We start from the raw sequence: 26865 nt of genomic DNA, 5'->3' as shown, positions 1-26865 counted from the left end.
TGTCTCGTCCTTAATTTTTGCACACCAGTGTAGTTGTCCATGCCTTGGGCAACGAAAAGCGCTCTGTTTCCCTTAGCCATGATTAATTCCTGGACATGATTTGAGTATTACCTCAAGATCAGGAAGATAAGCAACAAGAATGAAGTGTCTGAATATGCTCAATGTGAAAGACATATTTTCTGAGTAGGCTGAAAATAAATTGTAATACCTAATAAAAGGTATTTTCCAAACATGTGGATTTCTTTAGCGCTAATATTAGCTAAGTTATTAAATTAGTGACAGTAAAAAATGCTACTGCCTTTTGCGCACTATATTCAGCACAGTTTTCACAAAAATTTAAAAAAAAAAACATTCAAAAATAGAAAGGTAACTTCAACTGATTTATTACTTGCTTAAAGGTCAAGATAAATATTTTTCACTCAATATCACAAACTGTTTATACATTTTATTAAATTTGGGTTGACTTAGATTTTGTTGAATTTTAATTTTTATCAACAGGTGGGACACGTGTCTCAAGGAAAAAAACATTAAAATCACGGATTGTCCACTTTTAAGACCTGAATTTTAAACCGTATAAACTCACAGAAAGTTGGTTCACCTTTCCTTTAATTTAAACATTGTGAAATGTTTCATAAAAAATGAATTTCTTTTCCTCCCTTTGTGAAGTAACGAAATTAAAAATTACAAAATATGATGAAACAAAAAACGTGTATCTCATTTTCCACCACGTTAACATCATTACCCGAATATTTGGATAATATAAAAGAGGAACTTTAGAATAATTTTATTAATAAAGTTTTATAGATTAAAATGAAGTGGACACTTTTTATATAAACTGATATAGATTATTATTTTCACATTCTTAAAGAAAGATTCAAAATTTCACTTAGTATACGATGAATATAATTTATAAAAGGAAAGCTGAGTATGATCGAGAAAGGGGCATCATTTTCACGGATTAATACTTCTAATTAATGGCACTGTCTGACTAATTGTTCATAAGATAAAATTCTATTATTGTGATACAAGTTTGCTGATAGTAAGGGCATTTCAATTTAATTAATTAACGCAAAGATAAATGTGGTAATTATAATTTGTAGTCTCGTTATCTGTCACGTCTCAGTGAAGCAAATGTCCAAATTAATATAATGCATCCCTTTAATTAAGTTCATTAATATTCAAGAAAATTTTTATCTATACATAGAAATTTTACTGAAATGGTTTTCAAAATTTAGACCTCATTGGAAAAGCTAGCTGCTTAGTATTTCATAGCTTATTCCATATATAAGGTAAATCCCAGACAGATTTCCTTAGACAGTTATCTACGAAAGTATCGTCTCCATAGGAAAATAGCTCCCGTGTGTTTTGACTAATTTAATCTTTGACCAAACAAAGCAAAATTTCTTAGATTTTTATAGCTATTGTAAGTAAATAATAGAAAAAAAAAGTACCTTTTAAAATAAAACTTCACTCTAAACTTGGAAAAAGGCCACTGATAATTTTATAAGGTATTTCTCCCTCCTTCCTAGCGTGCCTTCGTGGTGTAGTGGTTGTGTACGCTGGGCCGGTATTCCAGAGGTCCGTGATTCGATTCCCGGCGAAGGCGTTGCTAATTTTTCAATCTCTCTTGCTTCTAAAAATACCTAATGTCTCTACAGTGGCGCCCGAACTAAAAGGGTCGTGGATGATGATTCTCGACACGCAAAGATTTGGCGATTGGTTCCCCTTAAAAGGGGATCGCCCCTTAAAAGGGGGAGTATATAAGGTATTTCTCCCGCCTTTCTAGTGTGCCTTCGTGGTGTAGTGGTTCTGCACGCTGGGCCGTTGTTCCAGAGGTCTGTGGTTCGATTCCCGCCGAAGGCTTTGCTAATTTTTCATCTCTCCGGCTTTTCCAATCAACCTAATGTTTGAACTTCTAAAGCACATCATTTGAAACTATTTTTTAATACTTTGATTCGTGATGGAGCTCTTAAGGAATCACAGCGCAATCATTAATGCCCAAAATTTTAGTAGTTAAATTTATGTAGGCGTTAAGAGAATTATCGTTAAGTCTAAAATAACCAGTAAAACTTGATAAGGGTGAATAACACCCGTTATTTACAACTGAGAAGAGCACAAAGTACATCTGATGCTTATAACCTTAGGCAATAGTTCTGGCGCAAAATGCTAAACGAACAATCAAATGTAAATTTAAATTCAATTATGCTAGTAGCCGAAAGCTATACAAATCAATTTAACGCGAAGTTGACTCAGTTAACTAAGTAGTATGGAGATTCAATATGGGCAATTATAATGCAAGGACGAAGAATACAAACCTTATCTGGGTTAAAAACTTAGTAACGTGGCCTTGAAAGGCAGAGCACACTTTGTCTCACAATACAAACACCTCACTATAAATACTCGCGCATAAATTTACTTTATGGAGAGGAGACGGAAGTGAGAAGTGACAGTAAAGATCCAAAGCATAAAATAACTAGCTAATTAACATAAAGGAATGTTACCACAGATTTGCCTTAGTTATGGATATCATGCAAGAGGACAGTAAAACATTTATATGGAAATAATTCTTTCCAGTGTGCTATTAAAATATTAGTGGTTTATTTGACTACAGCGCATATCGTTGTATAGCTTCAAAACGAAACTACAAATAAAAAGTATTAAGCTTTTCGAAGAAGAGAAATTTTAGTAAAATAATAATGTAGAGACAGTAGTATTTTTTGGAAGCAAGAGAGAATGAAAAATGAGCAACGCCTTCGCCGGGAATCGAACCGCCTTTGGAATACGCGCCCAGAGTGCAGACTGCCACACAACGAAGACATGCTAGGAAGGCGGAAAAAAGACCTTATAATGAAACACCAATATACGAATAACTTTGGGCAGAAGAAATTTAAAGGAAAGGGAATAAACAAGCACTTTCCTACCTTTGTAAGACAGCCATAGAATTTTAATCAGCTAAAAATATGATAAACGCACTAAAGCCTTGCAACCTGCCTCGCGAACAGTATGAGCATTATTTCCAGTCGAAGGTACAATCGAAAGATCGCTTGACATTTGGATCTGAGCGCTTTCGCCTTGCGAAGATGTTATTAGGAATGGCTGAACCATACAGCACAGCATCAGGAAGGCTATGCTGAATCTATATAGACGATAAATCTTCAAAACATAGCAAAAATTAGAGTTGCTCTTGCAGCAGCTCTCTCGTTAATATCAACTACTTGACGTGTGACAGAAACAAAGTGAACGCTAGCACTATTGGGAGGCCAAAACAATATGACATCTATCACGCCCACATCCCCTCACCAGTCTACATCGGCAAGCGCATTTGGAAAGATGACGTACTTCTTCGACATGAGATCTCACTGACTAGAGAAGAATTGTCTTTAGCTATGAATATCACTTAACTCTTTGAGGACCATAACGTCCCAGACGGCCTCTCATTCAAACGACCACAACCGCCCAAAACGACCGAAATTCCGATGTTGTTTTCTTCTCTCCCCTAAAGTATGCAGTAGCAGGGGCAGTTTTCCCAAATGCATTGTATCAGTTTATTGCATACAGCTTGTCCTAAATGATGAATTATTTATGGTTTCTTATCTTTATTTGTTAGGAAATAGACAGGATGACATTTGAAATCTTCACTCTTCTTTGTGCGTTAATGGATGGGGAGGGGAGGGGAGGAAATTATCGTGACTCTTGAAAACCTATTCGGGCGGTTCGGTATTTTATGCGTACAGGTTAGCGAAACTTCGGTTTTCAAAGGGTTAAGAAGAAACCACGATGACTAGCGAACAGTTTTTGGGAGAAGTCCAAGATAACGATGAGATGCAGATCTTGGTTTAACCAGTCAAACGAAGCGGCAACACATACGGACCTACACTATTGTTCCATTTGATAGTCGGACCTCTTTAGTTGCCATCCGTGTATATCCCCTTGTTCTGCTTTTCATTTTGAGGCATCTCGGGTTTAAACAGGATAATGTCCGGATGTGTACCGCAGTCATTTATAGTGGTTGTTTCTTTTCTAGTGAAATTCTTCACTGGCTAGCTATATCGTCAGACCTTTACCCAACTAAGCCTGTTTTTAATCCAACATTTATAGTGGTTGTTTCTTCAAATTCATTATTACTTAAAGTTATAATTGGGCGAAAATGTAACAGTTCCAGAATGTAGCCGATGTAAAGTCTATAGTTGGAAAAAATTATGAGACTTGACGTAGGAAGTTGTACACCAACTGTATGTGTCATTGGCAAACTGTACAACAGCTTGCTTAAGAGCCAGAAGATGCCCAATGCCTAATTCATAAATTTAGTTTGTGAAACTACATCTTCTGAATAAAATATTCAATTACTCTGAAATTTTAATCGTTTACTTCTTTCATGCATATTTATCATATCTACCGAACTTCGTCCCATTCGAATAAGTTCTTCTTGGTACTGGACTTTTTTTTTTCTTTTCCCAGGCTTATAGAATGTTTTAGAATTTCCTAAATAATTTTCTTGAAATGCCATGTACAGTATTATGTGAGAGACGCTTAATGTGACGAGTGCGGAATACGGGTAAACAGGAATATAAATAGAAGGCATAAATATTCTGTTGTATGAATAGAAACTTCTCATTTCTGAATAATGCATGAAGAGTTATTAAAATTCTTGCTTTGGACGCTTTGAAAATAGTAATTTTCAATTTATAGGAAAACAAAAAATATTTCATAATATGTAGCGAAGAAAGAAAGTATCATTGTTGTGGTTGATTTTATCTAAGAGAAGTGTATATTTACTACAAAAAATAATCAACGTAGCCCGACAGTATCTTCTCTAAGTAGATAGTTGTCATCTGTAATATTTTTTCTTATGAATAATTAAAAAGAAATAAGGGCATGAATTTTAAAGATATTTTATGGGATTTATGAACGTGATGTATCGTTGTAAAATGTTACATCAGGTTATCCTTATTTTCAAAAGGCTTAGGTACAAATAGTCAGTTGATTGCGAAGAAATCAATTTAGTGCAATAAAATAATCTTCTGCAGCATGCTTTAGTGTATGATAAGTTTCAGTGATGAAGATGTATAGGATGTCTCAAATAAAAGTATTCTCAAATTGAACCGAACAGCATGCTAATTTGATTTCTGTTCATATTATTTCGAGCTTCTTTCAGATGTAGAATTTAAATGAAGGTAGCTATAATTCAAAGCAGAATAACTTCAGTCTTATCGGAGCTGCCAAACCATAGCCTCGAGAGACAGAAACACGATATGTCTTAAAACCCCTGAAACCACTGCTTAATTATTCTCTAACTGATTTAAATTTTTCGTGAGGAAACAGACAAGGAGAAGATATAGTAGAGGTTTATATCATAAAAAATAGTTAATTAAAATAATAATAACCCTTTAAACCGCCATGAGTATCAGTAAGGTTATATTTTAACTTTGCTTAAAATAAAATGAGCAGTTTTAATACAATTCTGGACGATTTTTCGTCCAATTGTAACTTTAAGTAATAATCCATTTGAAGTTCACAATTCAACTAAATAACAAAACTGAAGTGAATACCAAAAGGAAAGACTGACTTGTAGCTAGCCTTACACATCACAGCTATCCGGGCCTCGGTTGCCAAAGCTGTTTCTTTAACTTGCTTGTATATATGAATTTTAGGGTGGAGCGTACGAAACAAAGTGCAGAAATGAGTTTACATAATATATATAATGTAATAATTAAAAAAACCTAATTAATGTGAATTCGTCCCCTTGGCTCCCGGAATAATCTTTTATGTTTCTAAGTTTATCACCTTTGAACAATATGCTGAATTTTTAATTTATACAAATTTCTGCTAAAGGAATATTTAAAAAAATTAAGAATCAAAAGATATAAGACAATTTCTAATAAAAACTCTCATCCAGTACCCCGTTTTATAAAGTTATATACACGTAATTAATATAAGCTATATTTCATGTCTAGTAAAATTAAACCTGAATATATTTTGATAATACTCGGTTTATTTCACTTGGATGTCAGAGCATAAAAATGAGAGCACGTAAGGAAGGTATCATCACTGTGACATAATTCAAATGAGCTAGAATTAAATACACGAGGTAACCGAGAATTTATTCATTCATGCGTTAGTTAAGTAACATTCATCAGTTGTGAAGACTTCAGACTCTTCAGTTAATGGACTTTGCATTCATTAGATACGGGGCTTTGCGTAATATTTCTTCGTCGTGATGAATACCAGAGATCATGTTCGTACGTAACTTCTTCCTAAACGCGAGGAGAAAATGCTTTAGTTAAAGAAAGCACCCAGCGGTGCAGCGAGTATTACTTAACTCTAGTTTTAAAAAGCTTTTTAATATGTAATTCATTTAAGCCATTCAACAACTGAAAATGTTGCCAAAATACAGTATATAAAGGAAGTTTAAAAACGCAATTAAAAAAACTGTTTAACAAAGTTTACGTGCTATCCTAGAAAAGGGAGTTTCCTCATATAAAGCAGAAAGAAAAATTACTCAGCAAAATAAAATTTAACCGTATCATAAATTTTTCAATAAGAGAACTTTATATGTTACTTACTATCATCGTTAGACAGAAATTTCTTTATTGAGAAAAGGTATTAAATCATTAGACAAAGAAAGTCATACTTTTATTATTTACTGATCTGTTTTAATAACAAGCTTGGAAAATAAATAATTATTAGATAAATTTTGATAACATATCAATTAATATTCAAGAAATGCATGTTTAAATTTAAATAATATGAAACCTAATTTATTTGCCGCATAAATATGCATACATATTGTGAGGAATTTTATGTAATGTAAAATGAAACGCCTGAATAAGTTGAAGTAGTGCCGAAAAGATGAGGAGCTTACACGATTAAGTCTATTTAGTATTGAGATAAATGGTTATCTGGCTAAGCTGGCGGGATATTGCAAAGATGGCATGATTTTGGCGACTAATGTTTTTCGCTAAATTTTTCGAGAAATCGTCAAATGTCACAAAATCTTGGGGACCATTCCGCAACATTTGGGGCCGGTCTGTGTATAACTTTATTTGAATAATATAAATTTATTCTTTTATGTGACTGTAACTGTATCCAGACCTTTATATGTAACTTTAAGCGTAAATGTCTTCTAGTAATTTCAAAAAGTTGAAGGTACTAGAGATTTCTTAGCGGTCGGGTGGGGAACTGTGTAAGACCGGAGTGAGCATCAATTCTTCGTTTCTACTTCGGAGTTGACGGTTGGTTTGTTTCCCTCTATGTGATTGCGTCAAAGCCTCGAGGGGTATCTGCTTAAAGGGAGGTACGCCTTCGTGGAGGTCTTTCTAATGCCAAATGCCTGGTATGTACGTTACACATGGGGAACATCACGAAAACGTTCATGCAGCCAGCCTTTCGCGGGATTCAAACCACGCATCGAATTACCAGGGTTCAGCGACATAACCGCTCGGCCGCTGGTGGGCCCTTCAGAGTTGGAGTACTAACAGATCTGCGTGCGAAATTCTGTCTTTAAATGCGCTTTGCACTGCGTTGTGTTTAACGTTCTCAGTATCTTGAAGTAATGACTACTGAATGTACTCGAACATACTGTGAAGAACTAACTGTACGAGTACATTTGTGAAATGTTCCAAAACTATAAAATGTTTCTTTTTTATAAAAATAAATTTATCAAAATCTCATTTGTTCTGTGCGCATTCCATCCATTACAAACCACTAACGAGCGTAGCAATGTAAAAAAGTTGAGAAAAGAAATATAAAATTAAAATGATGTATATTATTAATATCTCGAAGTATGCTGCGAATTTAAATAGTAAATCAAGGGATAATAATTACATCAGTATTAGATCTTGAAAAGTAGGCAACCTTCTAGCAGAAAATGCACAAATAAAATTTTTTTAAAAATAGGAACACTTCAATACAGAAACAAAAACAATTCAGTAAAATTAATAAAACTCGTGTAAAATATAAAAAATTGTTGAAATTCCCTTGATCGTTTTCGACGAGCAGCCGAACAACTTTCAATAATTTCATGTTTCTGAATTATACCTAGATGATTGTTAATCATAAAAGTATTTCAAAAACATTAAAAATTAAAAGAAAAGTGAAATTAGGATAAATCAGTGCTTCAAAAGTGCAACATGGTATATTTTAAAGCTTTTTTAGATAAATTATTCATTAAGATGTAACCTGATCTGAAGTGACACAAAAATAAAAATTATAAACATTTTAAGAAAATTATAAAAGGAATCTCTAGTAAGAAACAAGAATAAATCAAAAGCAATTTGTTAAAATACGTAATTAAATTTTCGAATAAAAAAACCTCAGTAATGATTGGCTAAATTGAAAGCAATGTGCTCATAAAAACAATGTGTAATGTATGTATGCATTTAAAGGTTAATTTTTGAACTAAGTTGTAGTAATAATAACAGTAAAAATAAACAGGATGAAAACAAAAAGTATAACAGTGATTAAAAACGCGAAAAAGAACATAAAATACAAAAACAAAATCCGAAAAATAAATTTTCTACAGAAAAAATAAAGCTAATGAAGTGGCAAAGAAAAGCAGTTAATTGTGAAACATAATGCGTATATATATGTATATATATACACATACACATTATATATATAAAGTAAGAAATTTAGAACCAATTTTACACAAAGACCCAAAAGAATTGAAATTGAATAATAATAAACTTCCAAAATACTCTTTAAATATGCAAAATAAGAGTTAAAGAATGTAAAACTAAAACCTAAAAAAAAATCCACACACACACACACACACACACACAAAAAAAAAAAAAAAAAAAAAAAAAGACAAAATACAAAACAAGACGAATTAAATCATCAAGTTATCAAGAGGGTTTATATATTACATTCAATAAAAATCCGTTTCTGTATCCAAAATTAGTTGATGAACTATTCAATAAAATTTAATTACGTTACGTTTCGATTGTAAGTGAGAGGAAGGTGGATATGGCCTTGGAGTGTCTTATTTTAAAGTAACATATTATAGTTCAGTGTCTGACGTTTTTATAATTTGTAACTTTAAAATATTCTTTTCATGCGCATTTCTTATCTTCTAGCTTGCTCGCAGCGACTGTAACCCCCCCGCTGAAGAAGTTGGTCGAGATCTTTGATTTTGAAAAATCACCTGATCCGCTTTGTAATGTAGGATGTTTATGTCTTTTAAATTCTTATTTTAAAATAACTAGTATAACATAGTTTAGTGAATAAATTACTCATAATTTAAAGACAAGAATACAGCACAATTATTTCTACACTACATTAAGGTATAAAATTATGAAGTTGCAACAAGTTCAGTTCAAAATGTGGTCAAATTAGACGCCGAATGTTCTTCTACATCGTAGTCTTGCGCGCTAATGAAGCTTATCCGAACATTTTGCATCAAATGTATTGAAAACCTGTAAAGCGTGTAATTAAGGACATTAATTTTCGAATAGGAAGCTGCAGTTTCTGAATTGACGATGTGTCAAGTGAAGCTTCTAAATACAACAGCCATTTCGTAGTTACATAGAGACTCTTAACGTGTAAGTAATCATACTAAGAGATGCTGTGGGCTAATTGAAATGTCATGTTGACTCTAACTTTCAAATGATTATGAACTCTGCAAGTTTAATGAGCAGCTTCTGCAGGATACGAAAGTATTAACTCCGTGAAACGAAACTTGCTCACGTTCTTATCACTACATTTAAAAAGCTCTTTTAACCGAAATAATATATAAAATTAAAACTGTCTAGACAAAGCTCGAGAATTAGGCCTACCCAATTTGAGTTTTTTAAATTTCATCATTACTAAAAATTAATTTTTATAATGTTAAAAAGTGACTGGGCTGTATTTATGTACAAAACAGACAGCAGTTTAAAACCAGGTAAAAAGGAAATTTTAGATTATCGGAGATTTTGAATAAACCTCTATCGGTTTTGAGAGCATTGAAACATAGATTTTTGTTTGTGAGAAGAGAAATATTTTTGCAAAAAGATTTAACACTAATAAGGTTGCATTTTATGTCGAATTATAAATTCTTTAGTGACGTGCGATTCTTCCAGTTAGTGGATTACCTTTACTTTACTTATAGATAAACTCTCAGTAGATTCATTGATGGATTTAAAAAAAAAAAAAAAAAAAAAAAAAAAAAAAAAAAAAAAAAAAACTTGTGGTACCTTTCTTTTTTTTTCCGCTAGCAAGATGGTTGAAGAAATTTGCTCAGTGCCATGTTCTTGGGTATACGTTTTATTTCTTCATTTATTGCAAAATCAGATGCGGATTTTTATATGATTTATATAAAAAATAAGTTTACAATGGCTTATTTGAAAATTTGTTAATGTAATGTATTAAAACAGGGTTTCTTAAACTGTGGGTCGCGGGACTTGCAGCAGGGGGTCGCCAAAAATTTTAGCAGTTTTGATATTTCCTTAACTTATTATAATAATTTTATAATTACCAAATAATTTTACGCAATGAATCTAAAAATAGATAAAGATGCAGACAAAGAAAAAAACGAAAACGTTTCGACGCCTTCTTTTTATAATATAAACGGTCATTTTCCTTGCTTTGCACGTGACGCTGTCATTTCGTATGTTACTATTTAACATTTTTACAGTGTTCTATTTCTTAAAATTAGAAATTAAATGACCTAAAACTGCAATAATATATTACAGTACAAGTGAAACAATTAACAGTTTCACTCACGCGTGTGTCGAATTGCGAAATACTTATGGGGTCCCACAAGAGTTTTGTAAATAATATGGGGTCCTGGGTGTTGCGAAAACGTCTCAGTGATAAAAAGATTTCGCGACTTAAAAAGAGCTTAAGAAACCCTGTATTAAAACAAACATTATTGTGGAAAATGATCTGAGCAAATGTAATCCATCACTGAATTTGTTTTTTCATAAATTATCTTTGCTATGTTTTATCCTAATAAGGAGTGTTAACCGAAACTTTTCTGCTTATTTTGATAAAGATGCTGTACTGTATAACCAAAATTGCGCAGTATATACTTCTTCGCATAAATGCAGCAAGGTTTCGAAAGTTACATCTATTAAAAGCTTCTTCTCAGGATTACTTCTAAGGCAACGAGTTTCGATCGAAAACAATCTCATTGCGACTAATCCGTATATTTACTTTGTGAAAACCTTTTAAACCCACTCGTGTAATAAAGAATTCTGGTTCCTCATGGTGTTAAGAATAAACGCGCTCGCAACGAATTCTTTCATCGGTGAATAATTAGTTCCTCATAAACTATCACATTATGACTATTCTGTACAACATAATAATCCCAGTTCTCTCTACTATTCTATTGAATTTCCAAAGAATAGTCATAATGCGATAATTTACCCATAAACTACCATATCATATAACGATTATTCTATAGAAAATTATATTTTCGACTATTCCGTATGTTTACCTTTGTAACAATGTTTAGACCCACTCTTACGAGAGAGAATTCTGTTTTCCCATGGTATTAAGAATTATTAAGAAGTCGCTTGTAATGAATTCTTTCATTCGTGAATAATTAGTTTCTCATTAACTATCATATTATAAATAAATATCATCATTATCAAATTAAATATCATATCTCATAACTATTCTGTCGAGCACAAAAATCGCAGTTCTGTCGACTATTCTATCAAAAACTATCATATTACGATACTCCGCATGCTTATCTTGTGAAAAAAATTTAGACCCATTCTTACAATGAATTATTCTGTTTCTTTATGGTGTTAAGAATAAAGTCGCTTTTATGGAATTCTTGCTCAGGAAATGCTAAGGTTTGCCGAATTCTGGGTTCTGAGATATGTTTGTTATCTTTGTAATGACAATGCAATAACACACTTAACGAAGAGTTTCCTAAACAAACATTCATTTCTGTTCACTATGTACATTTATTTACGATGAGAAGAAAGAGATATTAGCTTGAAATTCAAGTATGATTACAGAATCAAATGTCTTATTGAGGACATTTCGTAATAGATATACTTTGTGATATCATTCATATGTTCAACAAATCTTCTTCATGTACTATAAGATGATCACCAGTTTGTGTGAAACAATTTAGCTATTTCGCTATTGAATATAGTTATTTTTATTCTTCCAATAAGCAAGCATAACAAAATGTAATTTTTATTTACTTGCTTTCAGAACTTAGATTCGGGCATGCTTCACATTATAAATAGTTATTATAATGTATCGAATTAAGCCTGCACTCAGTCAGCTATAATGTTGTGGGGTTACATTTAATTTATTTAGCAATTAATGTTTATTTTAAAGCACCTTTCCTTTGATTATCGTTTTCAAACCATGCGTTTTTCGCCAGAATATTAATAAGCTAGCGCGTATATTCAAATGAGGTAGAAAGAAGCAGTTCTTAAGGGAAGGTGTTGGAAAGTGATTTTAGAGTGTATTATGCCTGCTTGAAGGCCATGTTGCTATCTTGATTTGCTAGTGCTTGATTTGCTTGATTAGCTTGATGCTTGATTTGCTAGATTAGACTTCTGTAGCGTTGAGTACTGTTAGCCATTAAGCGTAATTGAATTATCTCGTGAGCTGTTAGGCTAAACTTACTACATTTAATTTTAAGTTCATCGTTAAATTTTTGAGTTAGGCCAAAGGTGTTGGCTTTGTAAGCATGAGTCGATTCCATCTGTGCTTATATTGAGAGAATAAAGGATTATTTACACATTTCTCTTGACTTTGTCGCACTTAAGGCTTGGTAATAATTCCTCGCACATTCTAGTGCCTCTTTACTTTCTGATAGCAAAGAAAACCAGACTCTTTAATGTAGTAGTTCAACTAAAATATGGTACAAAACGTTTACTCAGTTTAGCTTCAGATTCTAGGGTTTAGAGTCCGAAATCTTAAATAAGAATAATAGATGGTGCAATTTGCAGCTTTCTGGTTTACAACGTCTTCCTTCCGCATGGAGTCACTTTGTTACATGCACATAAATGACTAGGAGCTTTAACACTTTTAGTAATACTCACTGATCCATAATTATCGTAAGACATTTGATTGTCTATAATTACGATAAGACAGTACACGCTTATAATGTGATTTCCATTAACTATCATAAGATAGTACACGCCTCTTAAAATTTAGGATTTACATAACTATCATAAGGCAATTTCCATAATTACCCATTGAGAGTACAAGCCATATGACACATAATTATCATAAGATATCTGACTGATTCCATAACTGATTTCCATAAATATCTTAAGACATTTCATTTCAACAATTATATAAGATAATACACTCCACTTAAGATTCAGGATTTTTGGCACTCAACGCTTTATCAGTCGAATTCTTTAGCTGCCACTTTCTTTAACAGTCGAATTCAGCATTCCAACATTTTGATATTTCGGGAATAATCCGCAAATCTCCTGGTGGCCAACAGAAAACTGAATGCTATTTCATTCTCATTCATTCTATTCATTAGCATTAGCTGTAGATGCTTTCAAAATGCGAAAATTAGTTTGTAACGACCCTGTATTAAAAACACTAATGCACAAAATTCAATACGTTATTTTGTTTTAAAAGTTTCATATTTTATGGGTTGATAAGATATTTTAAAGCCTTATTATATTGTGCGTTTGGAGAGATCTTAGCGTACCAATACTCACATACACATATTTTAATTATTTATTAATAATTTTGTTTGTTTCTTACCATATAATCAAACACAGAGAGTGTCTTGAGAAATAGATACAAACTGATGGCCAAAAGCAAACCTAATTTCAGATGATCAATGTAAATGGAAATACATAGCTTCGTACATGGTTTTGGGAAAGATACATATATGATAATTAAACACGTAATTTTACTTTATGAATAATGTAGAAAGCTTTTTTTTTTTTTTTTTTTTTTTTTTTTTTGGTTTTTCAGGAGCACTGTGATTGCTAAGTGGGGAAAAAACTTTTGCTTGAGTTGATTGTAATTTTTTTTAGAATACACAGATTAATTGATCCATTCTCATCTATTTCGAAAATAAATTTTATCTACATAATTTTTTTCTAAACGGAAATATTTTATTTGTATCTAATTTGTTAGATTCTTTTTTCATTACTATTAATATTTCTTCAATTCCACTGATGAGCAGAGTTGCGTTATACATGACATTATTAACCTTTTGCACTCGAGAAATGAATCACCACTTGATTTGATGTGGTAGCTCGAGATGTGGCTCTCGGTTACCCCTTTATTTTATGTGGTAACTGGAGAGGTGACTCTCGATCATTACTCGGTTTAACGCAATAGTTCGAGGGGTTGTGAGGATTATGTTAATTTTATTACCAGTTAGAGTTATAGTTCGTTTCCTATCGATTCTGAACCTTAACTTACCACTTCCGGGCAGAACGTAGTTTTAGAATCACGTCTGAATACATAATGAGAGAGAGCGGTATTTAACCGTGAAGTTCTTCGGTCTTAGTGAGAGAGATACCAGGTATTCTGGCTGCACGCGTCCGTCTTTTCAGGCTACTCTCTTGTAAGCAATTATCACGCTCGGCCGTATTTTAGGCTCTTGATAACTTCGCAGCCTATTATCGTTAAGAGGCCAACTCTGTTAGAATTTTGATAGCTTCGGCTATACCTCTTTAGTTTAGTTTAGTTTAATCCTTAGTATCTTAAGTGTCGGATTTATTGTATACTCCAAGACGGATCTATCTTGTTGTTTCCTGTCACACGAACTTAAGCGACTATTCGCTTATCAGTTCTTAAGATTCTTCACTTCCAACAATAACTTAGAATTACAAAGTGAGGAACTCTACAGGGTAATCAAGTTTATTTAGTTTTGCATGGCCAGTAACACTTCATGCATGTATTCAACCATGCGTGTGTATAAAACAATTGCCAGTCTTTAAAATTAAATGCGTTTTTTAGAATTATTGTTATATATGCGCCTTCAAGGTTAATTCGAATTCGACATTAGTGGTAATAGGAATATCATTTTGAAAGTTACGGAGCACAGTAAGCAAAGGATACGATGAAAGAATCAGTTTAAGCGAAGATGAGTTCGGTTTTTCGTTGATGAAGAAAAATGTACGTCTATGCGTAGACTACATGATGATAGAGAGGAAGAAAGCGATGATGAATTAAGAAGTACAAGAAGGTGAAGAACCAAGGCAAGAGCGAATGTGAAAGCGACATTTATTCCGCAGAAGAAACATTAAATTCAGAATGGATAACGTACACAGAATACGAAGAAATACCGCAAAGAATACCAATTGTACCTGACGAAAGACCCGCAGGAGCATAAGTTATCTTCAGACATATAAAGGAGCGTTAAGTTTCTGTGAGATCATTTTAAGTTAGCTGTAAAAAATTCACCATATACGACGAAAATCGTTTCGAGTTGCTGGTTAGAGCGAGCTAAAACTTTGTATACAAAAGGAAATTAAGGGGTACCCGATCACTGCACTAGAAGAAAGATTTTTTTTTTAAAGTTTCTTAAACCATTTTCAATGGAAGCGAAAATGGAATATGAATTTTAATTTGGAGCAAAACTAAAATAGTATACATGCATGTGACATTTTTTTTCTCAATCTCTTTAAAGGAATCTAATTGCATACAACAGTTTATTCTTTTATTAAAACACAGACGACATTAAGGATTTATATTCCTCTCTGTCTTTCATTTTGCCCCTTTCTAAGGAGACTTTTATCATTGCATACATTTTATAGAATTTAATGAATGATTCAATTGCATGGAATAAACTGCTTTGTGAATATTTCGTTGTTAAGGTTTAACTGCGTGATTCCGAAACGTATTTAGGTGACACTACATATATCCTTAACTCATTAAATATCTTAACAGAATATTGGAATCATTGTTATAAATTCTACTGGGAATTTATTTCATTTATGATTCCAATTCATATCAATATATTAGGTCAGTCTCTAAGTTCGTGCGCATTAAGAGTATGCGTGGAATTCACTATGACGCATTTACTGAAACAATACAATTTTAAACCTGTTGAAACTTGTCATCGTTTGACTAACATATTAATCAGTTCATCAACTTTCGTAAATATCGGACGCATTTTAGTACCCATAGAAGATGAATATAGATAATCAGTGCAAACGTGCTGTGCTAATTTTTTTTTTATTTTCGTGTGGTGAATCTGCCAGGTCTGCAGCGATAAAAAGTAATAGTCGACATGGTTAACACACTATTAGTGTAAGGACTGCCAAGAATTGGTTTAAAACATTTAAAGGTGGAAAACGTGATTATGGTGTGATTTTTGATTGTTTGGTGGGATAGGTGTGGTGTAATTTATTTTCAATTATTAGAATCAAATCAAATGATTCATTCAGACGTTTATAGTGAACAACTTGGCCGTCTAAACTCAGAATTGATCAAAAAATGCCCACGATTGGAGAATATCAAGAAACTGTTGTTTCATCATGATAACGCTAGACCGCATACGGATCGAACAACGCTGCAAAAAATGAGCGAATTTAATTGGGAACTTTTCCCACATCCTGCTTACTCCCCAGATACTGCCCCAAGTGATTTTCACTTATTTCGTGCCTTACAAATTCTTTTACCGGGAACAAAATTAAATTCTAGATAGGATGTACACAATGAACGTTCTAGTTTTTTTGCATCAAAACCTGTGTCTCTCTACAGCAAAGCAATAAAAAAAGCTGCCTGTAAGATGGCAAGACATTGTAGATAATGGAGGAAAATATATAATTAATTAAAATGTTAAATTGTGTCTTTTACATTATTTAAAAATTTATGAAAAAATGCGCACGAATTTATGAACTCACCCGGTATTTTCGAAACACTTCACGTTAGAAATATTTCGAAAATTTCGTAATCATAAAATAACACAGATTTTATGCATCCATTTAATACGGTCAAGAATTTATTTTGTGAGATTTTCTTTTTCATATCGAGCGAAATCCTCGGGACAATGTATTAAAGAATAAAGGAAAATTTTCTTGCACGTACGTGGTCAGCAGAATCCAAGAATGCAAACTGAAATTCACCGGCATCCGAAAGCACTTGATATGCGAATAAGTTGCAAGTAGTTGGAGGCTTTATTTTTTTATTCCCCTCCCAGGAAATAAATTTTTATAATTCATTTTTAGCTAAGAACCGGAAAATCTATTTTTTTACTGCAGTTGTTAGTTATAACTATCTGACACAAATACTGTAAGAAGTTTCTGCAAACAATGGCCAGTGTTGTGAAATGAACTGAAGTAATAACTGGCGCGAGGCGCTGCTGTTCGTGACGTCAGCCTGCATGCTGAGTGTTTCGAATGTTTTGCTTGTAGACGGTACGAAAAGCTGATCTCGGAAGTGATACTGTTTTGATGAAAATAAAGAATGGCTTATTAAGAATTTTTTGTCTTTATTCATAATGCACCCAGCCTCGGGTAGAGGCAGCCCGCAACTGAACGAACTGTTTTGAATATATTTGATTTATATATTTTCTGTGTTCTTCGTAACATAGTGGTACCCTCGGCGGGACTCGAACCCGCAATCCCCGGATTAGGAAAACATTGTCTCAGATCATTTAACAATTTAGTTCTATATTTTAATCTCTTATTAAGACTTGACGAATTTAATTCATCAAGATCTTCAACATCGTCATTTTATGTGGATAATTGTTTATCTAATGCTTTTAGTATTGATGAACAGTTAACGTTTATTTTGGCCATTAGCCCGATTTACAGAACTGATACCTGGACGTGATGGAAAGATTCGTACGGTTAAACTTAAGACCCGGCATGGAACAGTTATACGACCAATACAACGCATCATTCCTCTGGAGATACATGCCAATTTAAAGAAGGCCTCTGGAGATATTAGTTTATAATATTTGAGCAACTTCACTATATTGACGTAGACAGTTTTCTAATAGATGCATCATAGATGCGTTCAACAAGTAGGGGCTTGAAGAAACTCCAAACACAACTCTGCAATGCCTATAAATTAATTGCCCTTCATTGTATGGAAAAAAAAATCTTAGAGTAACTCTATCTTTAGATGCGACGGATAACATTAGAAAGGAATCGATAACATTAAAGGGATAAAATTAAAGGGATCGCTATTGCCAGAGAGCCTTCCCACCATCTAGACCGAAGCATTTGCTTCGCAAAATATCCGCGCGATAACAAGTCGGCAATATTCAATCTCCCTGGGACATGTCTCAATGAATGACCTCGCGTCATCTCTCGAATCTTGGTTCGCGACAGGATGAAGTAAAAATGTCCTCTTTAAAAAAATATTTTGAATATATCTACAGGCCTCTGGAGATACGTAAATTTCCACTAAGGGGGTCAACAAATCCCCATATTTTTCTTGGGTTCTCCTCAAACTTTTCAACGCTCGCAATTTTCCTTCTAGTTCATCATACAGGGAGGGTAGATCAGTTTTTGCTCGTCCGGTTACAGCGTTCTTCATCACTAGGCTTAACAAGTCTCTCACATAGATTTGCACAAGTAAATCTTCGCATCCAAGGCGTTCTTTTAGTTGTTCGATGGCTTTAGGATAATTAGCTGCCGTTGCCGGAAACTTAGGACTAGTCGTTCTGATTTCCATTTGGGATCCATGGACTTCAATAGATACTGCATTTTATCTTCATCAGCGATACTTTTGTCATCGTGGATTTTCTGGAACTGACTCCAAAAAGTCAGGTAATCTTTAGCTTCACCACTGAATTTTTTAAGCTCAATTTTAGGCAATTTAAATTTCCTAGATTCGGAGTTCCTTGGAGTCTTGTATTTCCGCATCTATTTGAGCACACTGTTCTAGAAACTTATCTCGCTAATCCTCCACTTCTTGAAAATCATCACTAAATAATTTTTCTCCATCTTCAGTCTGCAAATTCTGCTGCGATATAGCACTCTGGCATAAGTCAAGCTTCTGGAACTTATCAGAAAGTTGACACTTCAAAACCGAAAGTAGTTTTAAATCTCTTACTTCTTTAGTTAATTCACTTTCGTTTTCCTTCAGGTTTGACAAAACGCAATTCTAAGTCCTCTTCTTTGAGCGAATGTTTGTGTAAAGGAATGAATGTTATTGAATTAATACATGATATTATTGATCATTTTAGAATGTATCCGGTAGGTATTAGTGCCGATATTGAAAAAGCTTTTTTAATGTTATCCGTCGCATCTAAGGATAGAATTTTTCTCAGATTCTTTTTCCCATGCAATGAAGGGCAATTAATTTATAGGCATTGCAGAGTTGTGTTTGGAGTTTCTTCGAGCCCCTACTTGTTGAAAGCAACTATGATGCATCTTTTAGAAAACTGTCCACGTCAAGATGGTGAAGTTGCTCAAAAATTAAAATCGTCATTTTATGTGGATAATTGTTTATCTAGTGTTTTTAGAATTGATGAACAGTTTACGTTTATTGAACATTTCAAATTAATCATGTCAAATGGATATTTTAACTTGCGCGGTTTTGGAAGCAATGTGGCTGGTGCAATTGTTGACAAACATTCAGGGATACTTCCGTTTTGGGAGTAATTTGGAATTTGGATAATGATACGCTGAGGTGCTGCACAGATGCAAGTACATTGACCTGTGATACGAAAATTATTGACGGGAAATTCTATTGAATTACAGTCCAGGGTAACGGCTGTCGAAACGAAACTTGGGTGGACGGTATTTGGAAAACGAAATTCGGGTGAAAAGGATAATATTTTGAAAACATTTTCAATGCATGTCAGGAGAATTCCTCTGAATGAGTTATGGGAATCTGAAAAAAATAGGAATATACGCTCCAAACGAAACTGTTAAAATGAATTAAAGTTTTAATTTATCTGAATTTGAGAATAAAATGAAAATTCTTCCAGATGGAAGATATGAAGTAGAACTTCCGTGGAAATGTGATACGCCACGTTTAACCGATAATAAAGAATTATCCTGGAAAAGGAATCAAAAGATGATCTATAAACTCAGATAGCAGTAAATATTTCGATGATTACCAAAATGTGTTCAACGAATGGGAAAGGTTGAATATTATTGAACGCGTACCAGAAAACGAACTGAATAATGAATGTCATTATTTGCCGCATAGGCCTGTAATTAAATTAGGAAGTGAAACCACGAAAATTCGTACTGCTTTTGACGCTTCTGCATCTGAGAAAGGGAAGCTTTCTTTCAACGAATGTTTGTGTAACGGAATGAATCTTATTGAATTAATACTTGATATTATAGATCGATAGGTATTAGAGCCGATATTGAATCCGATAGGTATTAGAGAAGATATTGAAAAAGCTATTTTAATGTTATCCGTCGCATCTAAAGATAGAGATTTTCTCAGATTTTTTTTTTTTTTTTTTTTTTTTTTTAAGACATTTTTATTCCATCCTGTCGCGAACCAAGATTCGAGAGTTGACGCGAATGGAGTCATTCCCAGGGACATTCATGGAGACATGTCCCAGGGAGATTGAATATTGCCGACTTGGTTTCGCGCGGATGTTTTGCGAAGCAAATGCTTCGGTCTAGCTGGTGGGAAGGCCCCTTGTGGTTGCGAGAAGACCCCTTGTGGTTGCAAGAAGGCCCTAAAAACTGGCCCAATGGTGAGATTATTTGTTTGCATAAAGAAATAGAATTGGAGAGGAAAAAGATAAAAATAGTGATAACGGGAGAAATTTTCGGGGTGCATCTAATAATTTATCAAAACTAATTCGGGCTAAGGGCCAAAATAAACGTTTTCTGTTATCATCCCCCATCAGTACTATTTCTCCTACTACAGGTTCCCGACGTCATTTTTCATTATGCTTTTGAACTATTTGACTAAGGTATTCTTTTCTAAATCGTTGTCTCAGATCATTTAACAATTTAGTTCTATATTTTAAGCTTTTAAAGCGATCAAATCCATCTTCAAAGTATATTCAAAATCGAAGTTCAAAATCAAAAGTTCAATCGGAAAATTCTAATTCATAGCACCCGGTCATGCCGTTGGTACCACTATCTAGACCGAAGCATTTGCTTCGCAAAACATCCGCGCGATAACAAATCGACGATATTCAATCTCCCTGGGACATGTCTCCATGAATGACCTCGCGTCAACTTTCGAATCTCTTTACCCCTATTTTCGAGAAAACGGACAAATTTCCTTGCTCTGTTATCCACCAAAGGGCAGTGGTTGAATCAGACCAGAAGGTAACTTTTAAATCGGGCAAACTAAGAGCCTTGATAATAGAATTTGCAAGTCTGGAACCTATACAACAGACCATTAAATCTAAGCGAGGAATGCTTAAAGGTTTCAAAGGCGATACTCTAGTTTTCGCCCGTACGAGATTTATTTTTACTTCAGAATTAAATACTGATCGAACAAAGACGCACGCTGCATACGCCCCCTTGCAAGCATTCACAAATGTATGCAGTTCACACGTGTTATTAATAAACAAGTATCGAGGCAAAGTAGCATCTTTCAAAACATTAAGTTCTTTAAACCACTTCAAAAATGTATTTACATCATTTGGAGACAATTCATCATCCCATGCAATTTTCACTTTCCACAAGTTTTGCAACAACAGTTTCGGAAGCAATGTAGTTGGCGTTAATAAACCAATAGGATCAAAAATTTTCTGCACAATTGCCAAAATTTTCCTCCTTGTGATTTTCGTATCGCAGGTCAATGTATCTGTATCTGTGCAGCACCTCAGCGTATCATTATCCAAATTCCAAATTACCCCCAAAACAGAAGTATCCCTTGAATGCCTGTCAACATTTGTACCAGCTACATAGCTTTCAAAACCGCGCAAGTTAAAACATCCATTTGACATGATTAATTTGGAATGTTCAATAAACGTAAACTATTCATCAATACTAAAAACACTAGATAAACAATTATCCACATAAAATGACGATTTTAATTTTTGAGGAACTTCACCATATTGACGTAGACAGTTTTCTAATAGATGCATCATAGATGCGTTCAACAAGTAGTGGCTCGAAGAAATTCCAAACACAACTCTGCAATGCCTAAAAATTAATTGCCCTTCATGACATGGGAAAGAAGCAGAAATCACGACTCCATTGAAACTAAAGGGACTCGATTCTTGCAACATTTAATGATTTTCTTAAAACAGGAAGTTAAGGGGGAAGAGATGGTTCAAACATTTTAGTGAAAAATGTTACTCCGCAAAAAAATGACCTTAGCTGAAAAACAACAATTATTATTGAAAAAATGTGCTTGTTTCTCTTGTTTGCAAAGAGCGAGTCACATTATTAAATTTTGTCCTTTGAAAGGTAAGTTAAGTTGTTCTATTTGCAAATGTTGTAATCATTTTGATGTAATGTGTAATCAAAAGCTAAAAAATAACGATCATATACATGTTATCAGGTTCAATGTTCCGTCTTACCTTCTTCGGGAACATGCAAGGACCTGACTCGGAACAGAGAGCTTACTAAAGCTATGTTCAAAACTGTGGGAAGTAGACAGGATACACAAGAAGGGTATACAAAACCCTTTATTTTTCTCTATTTACAATAATTTCCGTACTTCGGAATACAAAGATCCACTACTTGTGGTCTAAACGTAAGAATATATAAATAGAACTAAACTCTAACTTTGAAGAAATAAACGTGGAAGATTGGCCTTATATTAACAGGAAGCCGTATGTAGTACAGAGAACTGTGAACACTACAATACGTTTAAAGTTATCAAGAGGATTAAACCTCTGGCCTGGAAGGCAACAGAGTAAAACTTCTAAGGTAAGCGGCCTGCTTCGACTAACTGCTTCCTCTCTCTCGCTTGGCAAAAAGCCACAACTTAAATACTTGGCGTTCGCCAGAAAAACTTTGCATAAATACTTTAACGCTTATAATTCTGGCCGGAAGTAGAAAATAAGAAGTGATAGTAGATTTAAAATAAAATAAACGTTAGTAAAACTTAAGATCCTTACAATGTTTCAAAAGAGAGTTCTCTTTCTAACTGTGACAGAAGCCAAACTGTATTTTCGCAAACGCTTTGCGTTCGAATTCGGTGTCAAGGTCGCGAGAAAATTATTCGCTGCATAATTGATAGCGGAAGCCAAAGTAGCTACGCTAGTGAAAGTATGATGAGTCAGCTTAAGCATCTCCAGTTCGGGAGCAGTTATACATGCACTGTTTGGGGGGAAAGAAAGGAAACCTAAACAACATGAAGTGTTTTCGGTCGAGGTCAGCAATTTGAAAGAAACGTTTGCATGTAGGTTTGAAGCACTTTCTGAAAAAACGATTTGCGGTTTTATTCCTAAGGTTAAAGATAAAAGAGATTTTGAATGAATTAAAAGAAAAAGAAATCGAATTTTCTGATCCATTGCGAAAGGAAACTGAAATTAACCTTTTAATCGGAGCAGATGTTATAGGAAAATTATTGACGGGAAATTCTATTGAATTACAGTTCGAGATAACGGCTGTCGAAACGAAACTTGGTGGACGGTATTTGGAAGACGAAATTCGGGTGAAAAGGATAATATTTTGAAAACATTTTCAATGCATGCCAGGAGAATTCCTTTGAATGAGTTATGGGAACTTAAAAAAAAATAAGAATATGCGCTTGAAACAAAACTGTTAAAACGAATGAAAGTTTTAATCTATCTGAATTTGAGAATAAAATGAAAATTCTTCCAGATGAAAGATATGAAGTAGAACTTCCGTGGAAATGTGATACGACACATTCAACAGGTAATAAAGAATTATCCTGGAAAAGGTATCACAAGATGATCTATAAACTCAGGTATAGTAAATTTGTCAATGATTATTAAAATGTGTTCAAGGAATGGGAAAGGTTGAATATTATTGAACGCGTACCAGAAAACGAACTGAATAATGAATGTCATTATTTGACGCATATGCCTGTAATCAAATTAGGAATTGAAACCACGAAAATTCGTACTGTATTTGAAGCTTCTGCATCTGACAAAGGGAAGCTCTCTTTGAACGAATGTTTGTGTAAAGGAATGAATCTTATTGAATTAGTACCTGATATTATAGATCGTTTTAGAATGTATCCGATGGGTATTAGTGCGATATTGAAAAAGCTTTTTTAATGTTATCCGTCGCATCTAGGGATAGATATTTTCTCAGATTTTTTTCCCGTGCAATTAAGGGCAATTAATTTTTAGGCATTGCAAAGTTGTGTTTGGAGTTTCTTCGAGCCCCTACTTGTTGAAAGCATCTATGATGCATCTATTAGAAAACTGTACACGTCAATTTGGTGAAGTTGCTCAAAAATTAATATCGTCATTTTATGTGGATAATTGTTTATCTAGTGTTTTTAGAATTGATGAATATTTTACGTTTATTGAACATTCCAAATTAATCATGTCAAATGGATGTTTTAACTTGCGCGGTTTTGAAAGCAATGTGGCTGGTACAAATGTTGACAAATTTTCAGGGGATATTTCCGTTTTGGGGGTAATTTGGAATTTGGATAATGATACGCTGAGGTGCTGCACAGATACAGATACATTGACCTGCGATACGAAAATCACAAGGAGGACAATTTTGGCAATTGTGCAGACAATTTTTTATCCTATTGGTTTATTAACGCCAACTACATTGCTTCCGAAACTGTTGTTCCAAAACTTGTGGAAAGTGAAAATTGCATGGGATGATGAATCGTCTCCAAATGATGTAAATACATTTTTGAAGTGGTTTAAAGAACTTAATGTTTTGAAAGATGCTACTTTGCCTCGATACTTGTTTATTAATGACACGTGTGAACTACATGTATTTGTGGATGCTTGCAAGGGGGCGTATGCAGCGTGCGTCTTTGTTCGATCAGTATTTAATTCTGAAGTAAAAATAAATCTCGTACGGGCGAAAACTAGAGTATCGGCTTTGAAACCTTGAAGCATTCCTCGCTTAGAATTAATGGCCTGTTGTCTAGACTTGCAAATTCTATTATGAAGGCTCTCAGTTTGCCCGATTTACCTTCTGGTCTGATTCAACCACTGCCCTTTGGTGGATAACAGAGCAAGGAAATTGGTCCGTTTTCGTCAAAAATAGAGTTAAAGAGATTCGAGAGTTGACGCGAGGTCATTCATGGAGACATGTCCTAGGAAGATCGAATATTGCCGACTTGTTACCGCGTGGATGTTTTGTGAAGCAAATGCCTCGGTCTAGGTAGTGATACCCTCGGCGGAACCGGGTGCTATGAATTAGAATTTTCCGATTGAACTTTTGATTTTGAAATTCGATTTTGAATATACTTTGAAGATAGATTTGATCGCTTTAAAGGTTAAAGTATACAACTAAATTGTTAAATGATCTGAGAGAAAGATTTAGAAAAGAATACCTTAGTCAACTGGTTCAAAAGCATAATGAAAAACGATCCCGGGAACCTGTAGTAGGAGAAATAGTACTGATGGGGGATGATAACAGAAAATGTTTATTTTGGCCCTTAGCCTGAATTACAGAATTGATCCCTGGACGTGATGGAAAGATTCGTACGGTTAAACTTATGCCCAGGCATGGAACAGTTATACGACCAATACAACGCATCTCTCCTCTGGAGATACAGGCCAATGACAGAAACATAATTCCTGATAAGAAACAGGGTGCAGAGGAATCTAATTCTAGTGCTGGGTGTACGTTAAAAAGGGGAATTGCTGCTGATAAAATGGTGATGCAACAGTATTCCTCCTCTGGACGAGTTGTAAAAGCTCCAAAAAGACTTGATCTTTTAAATAATGTCTGTTATGAGTTTGAGACTCAACCTGAGTCTCAAGGGGTGGGAGGATGTTGTGAAATGAACTAAAGTAATAACCGGCGCGAGGCGCTGCTGTTCGTGACGTCAGCCTGCGTTCTGAGTGTTTCGGATGTTTTGCTTGTAGACGGTATGAAAAGCTGATCTCGGAAGAGTGATACTGTTTTGATGAAAATAAAGAATTGCTTATTAAGAATTCTTTGTCTTTATTCATAATGCACCCAGCCTCGGGTAGAAGCAGCCCGCAACTGAACGAACTGTTTTTAATATATGTGATTTATATATTTTCTGTATTCTTAGTAACAGCCAGTTACGCTTTAAACACTCACGCATGTTTTTAATAGTCATGCCTGTTGAAAATGTTCGAGTCTTTCAAATCGAAAAAATAAATTGTATTCTATAACTCTGTTAAACGCTAATGTTTCAGGGTTCTGATTTCTTTTAGTTTATTCACTTGGTGAGAATTTATTTATTTATTTTCACTAATAGTTAATTTTTAGTTAAAACTACTTTCCTTTTTCACTAACGCTTTTCATCCCAGGATGTAAGTTAGATAACACGAATTTATTCAGATTAAGGGAGAAAGAAGTGTTATTTAATCCAAGGTTTCGCAAACTAATCTTAGAGCGTGTTCTTCCTGCTTGAGGCCACGTTGTTACTGTGGGTTCTGTGGTGTTGAGAGCTTCTAACCATTAGGCATGTCCCGCCGGCTTCTACTAGCCAGAGCCTTCCTGAGCTTTTATTTTATCATGTGAGCTGTTAGGCTAGTCTAAGTTACATTTCATTTTAAGTTCAATATTACTTGTTGCTTACAACATTGTTTTAAGATAAGCCAGAAGTGTTGGCTTATGTAAAACCAAGTGGGGTCGAGTGTCAATTCTTTGTGATCGAATTAAAGGGCTATTTACACCCTTCTTCTGACTCTGTCAGCCTCTATAGTCTTTCTAGTGCTCGTTAGTTTATGCTACCAAAACATACGAGACTTTATAAGTTTTACAAAATTTCAAAGACAAAGTTCATTAAGATTTTTTTCCAAAACATGAGCATCAAACAAAAGAACAGATTAGAACACAAAAATTATAGAAATAATGATCGCAAATCGAAAATATTCTTCCAGCGCGCTTCTAAGTTATTCTACGAACTGTGCATGCGTACAATTTGATCATCGTAATTTCTCTGATCATTGATGCC

The sequence above is a fragment of the Stegodyphus dumicola genome, chromosome 2 (assembly GCF_044657685.1).
Source record: "Stegodyphus dumicola isolate Sdum_Otavi_A_Nest chromosome 2, ASM4465768v1".
Classification (NCBI taxonomy): domain Eukaryota; kingdom Metazoa; phylum Arthropoda; class Arachnida; order Araneae; family Eresidae; genus Stegodyphus; species Stegodyphus dumicola.
This window is presented reverse-complemented; position numbering follows the sequence as displayed.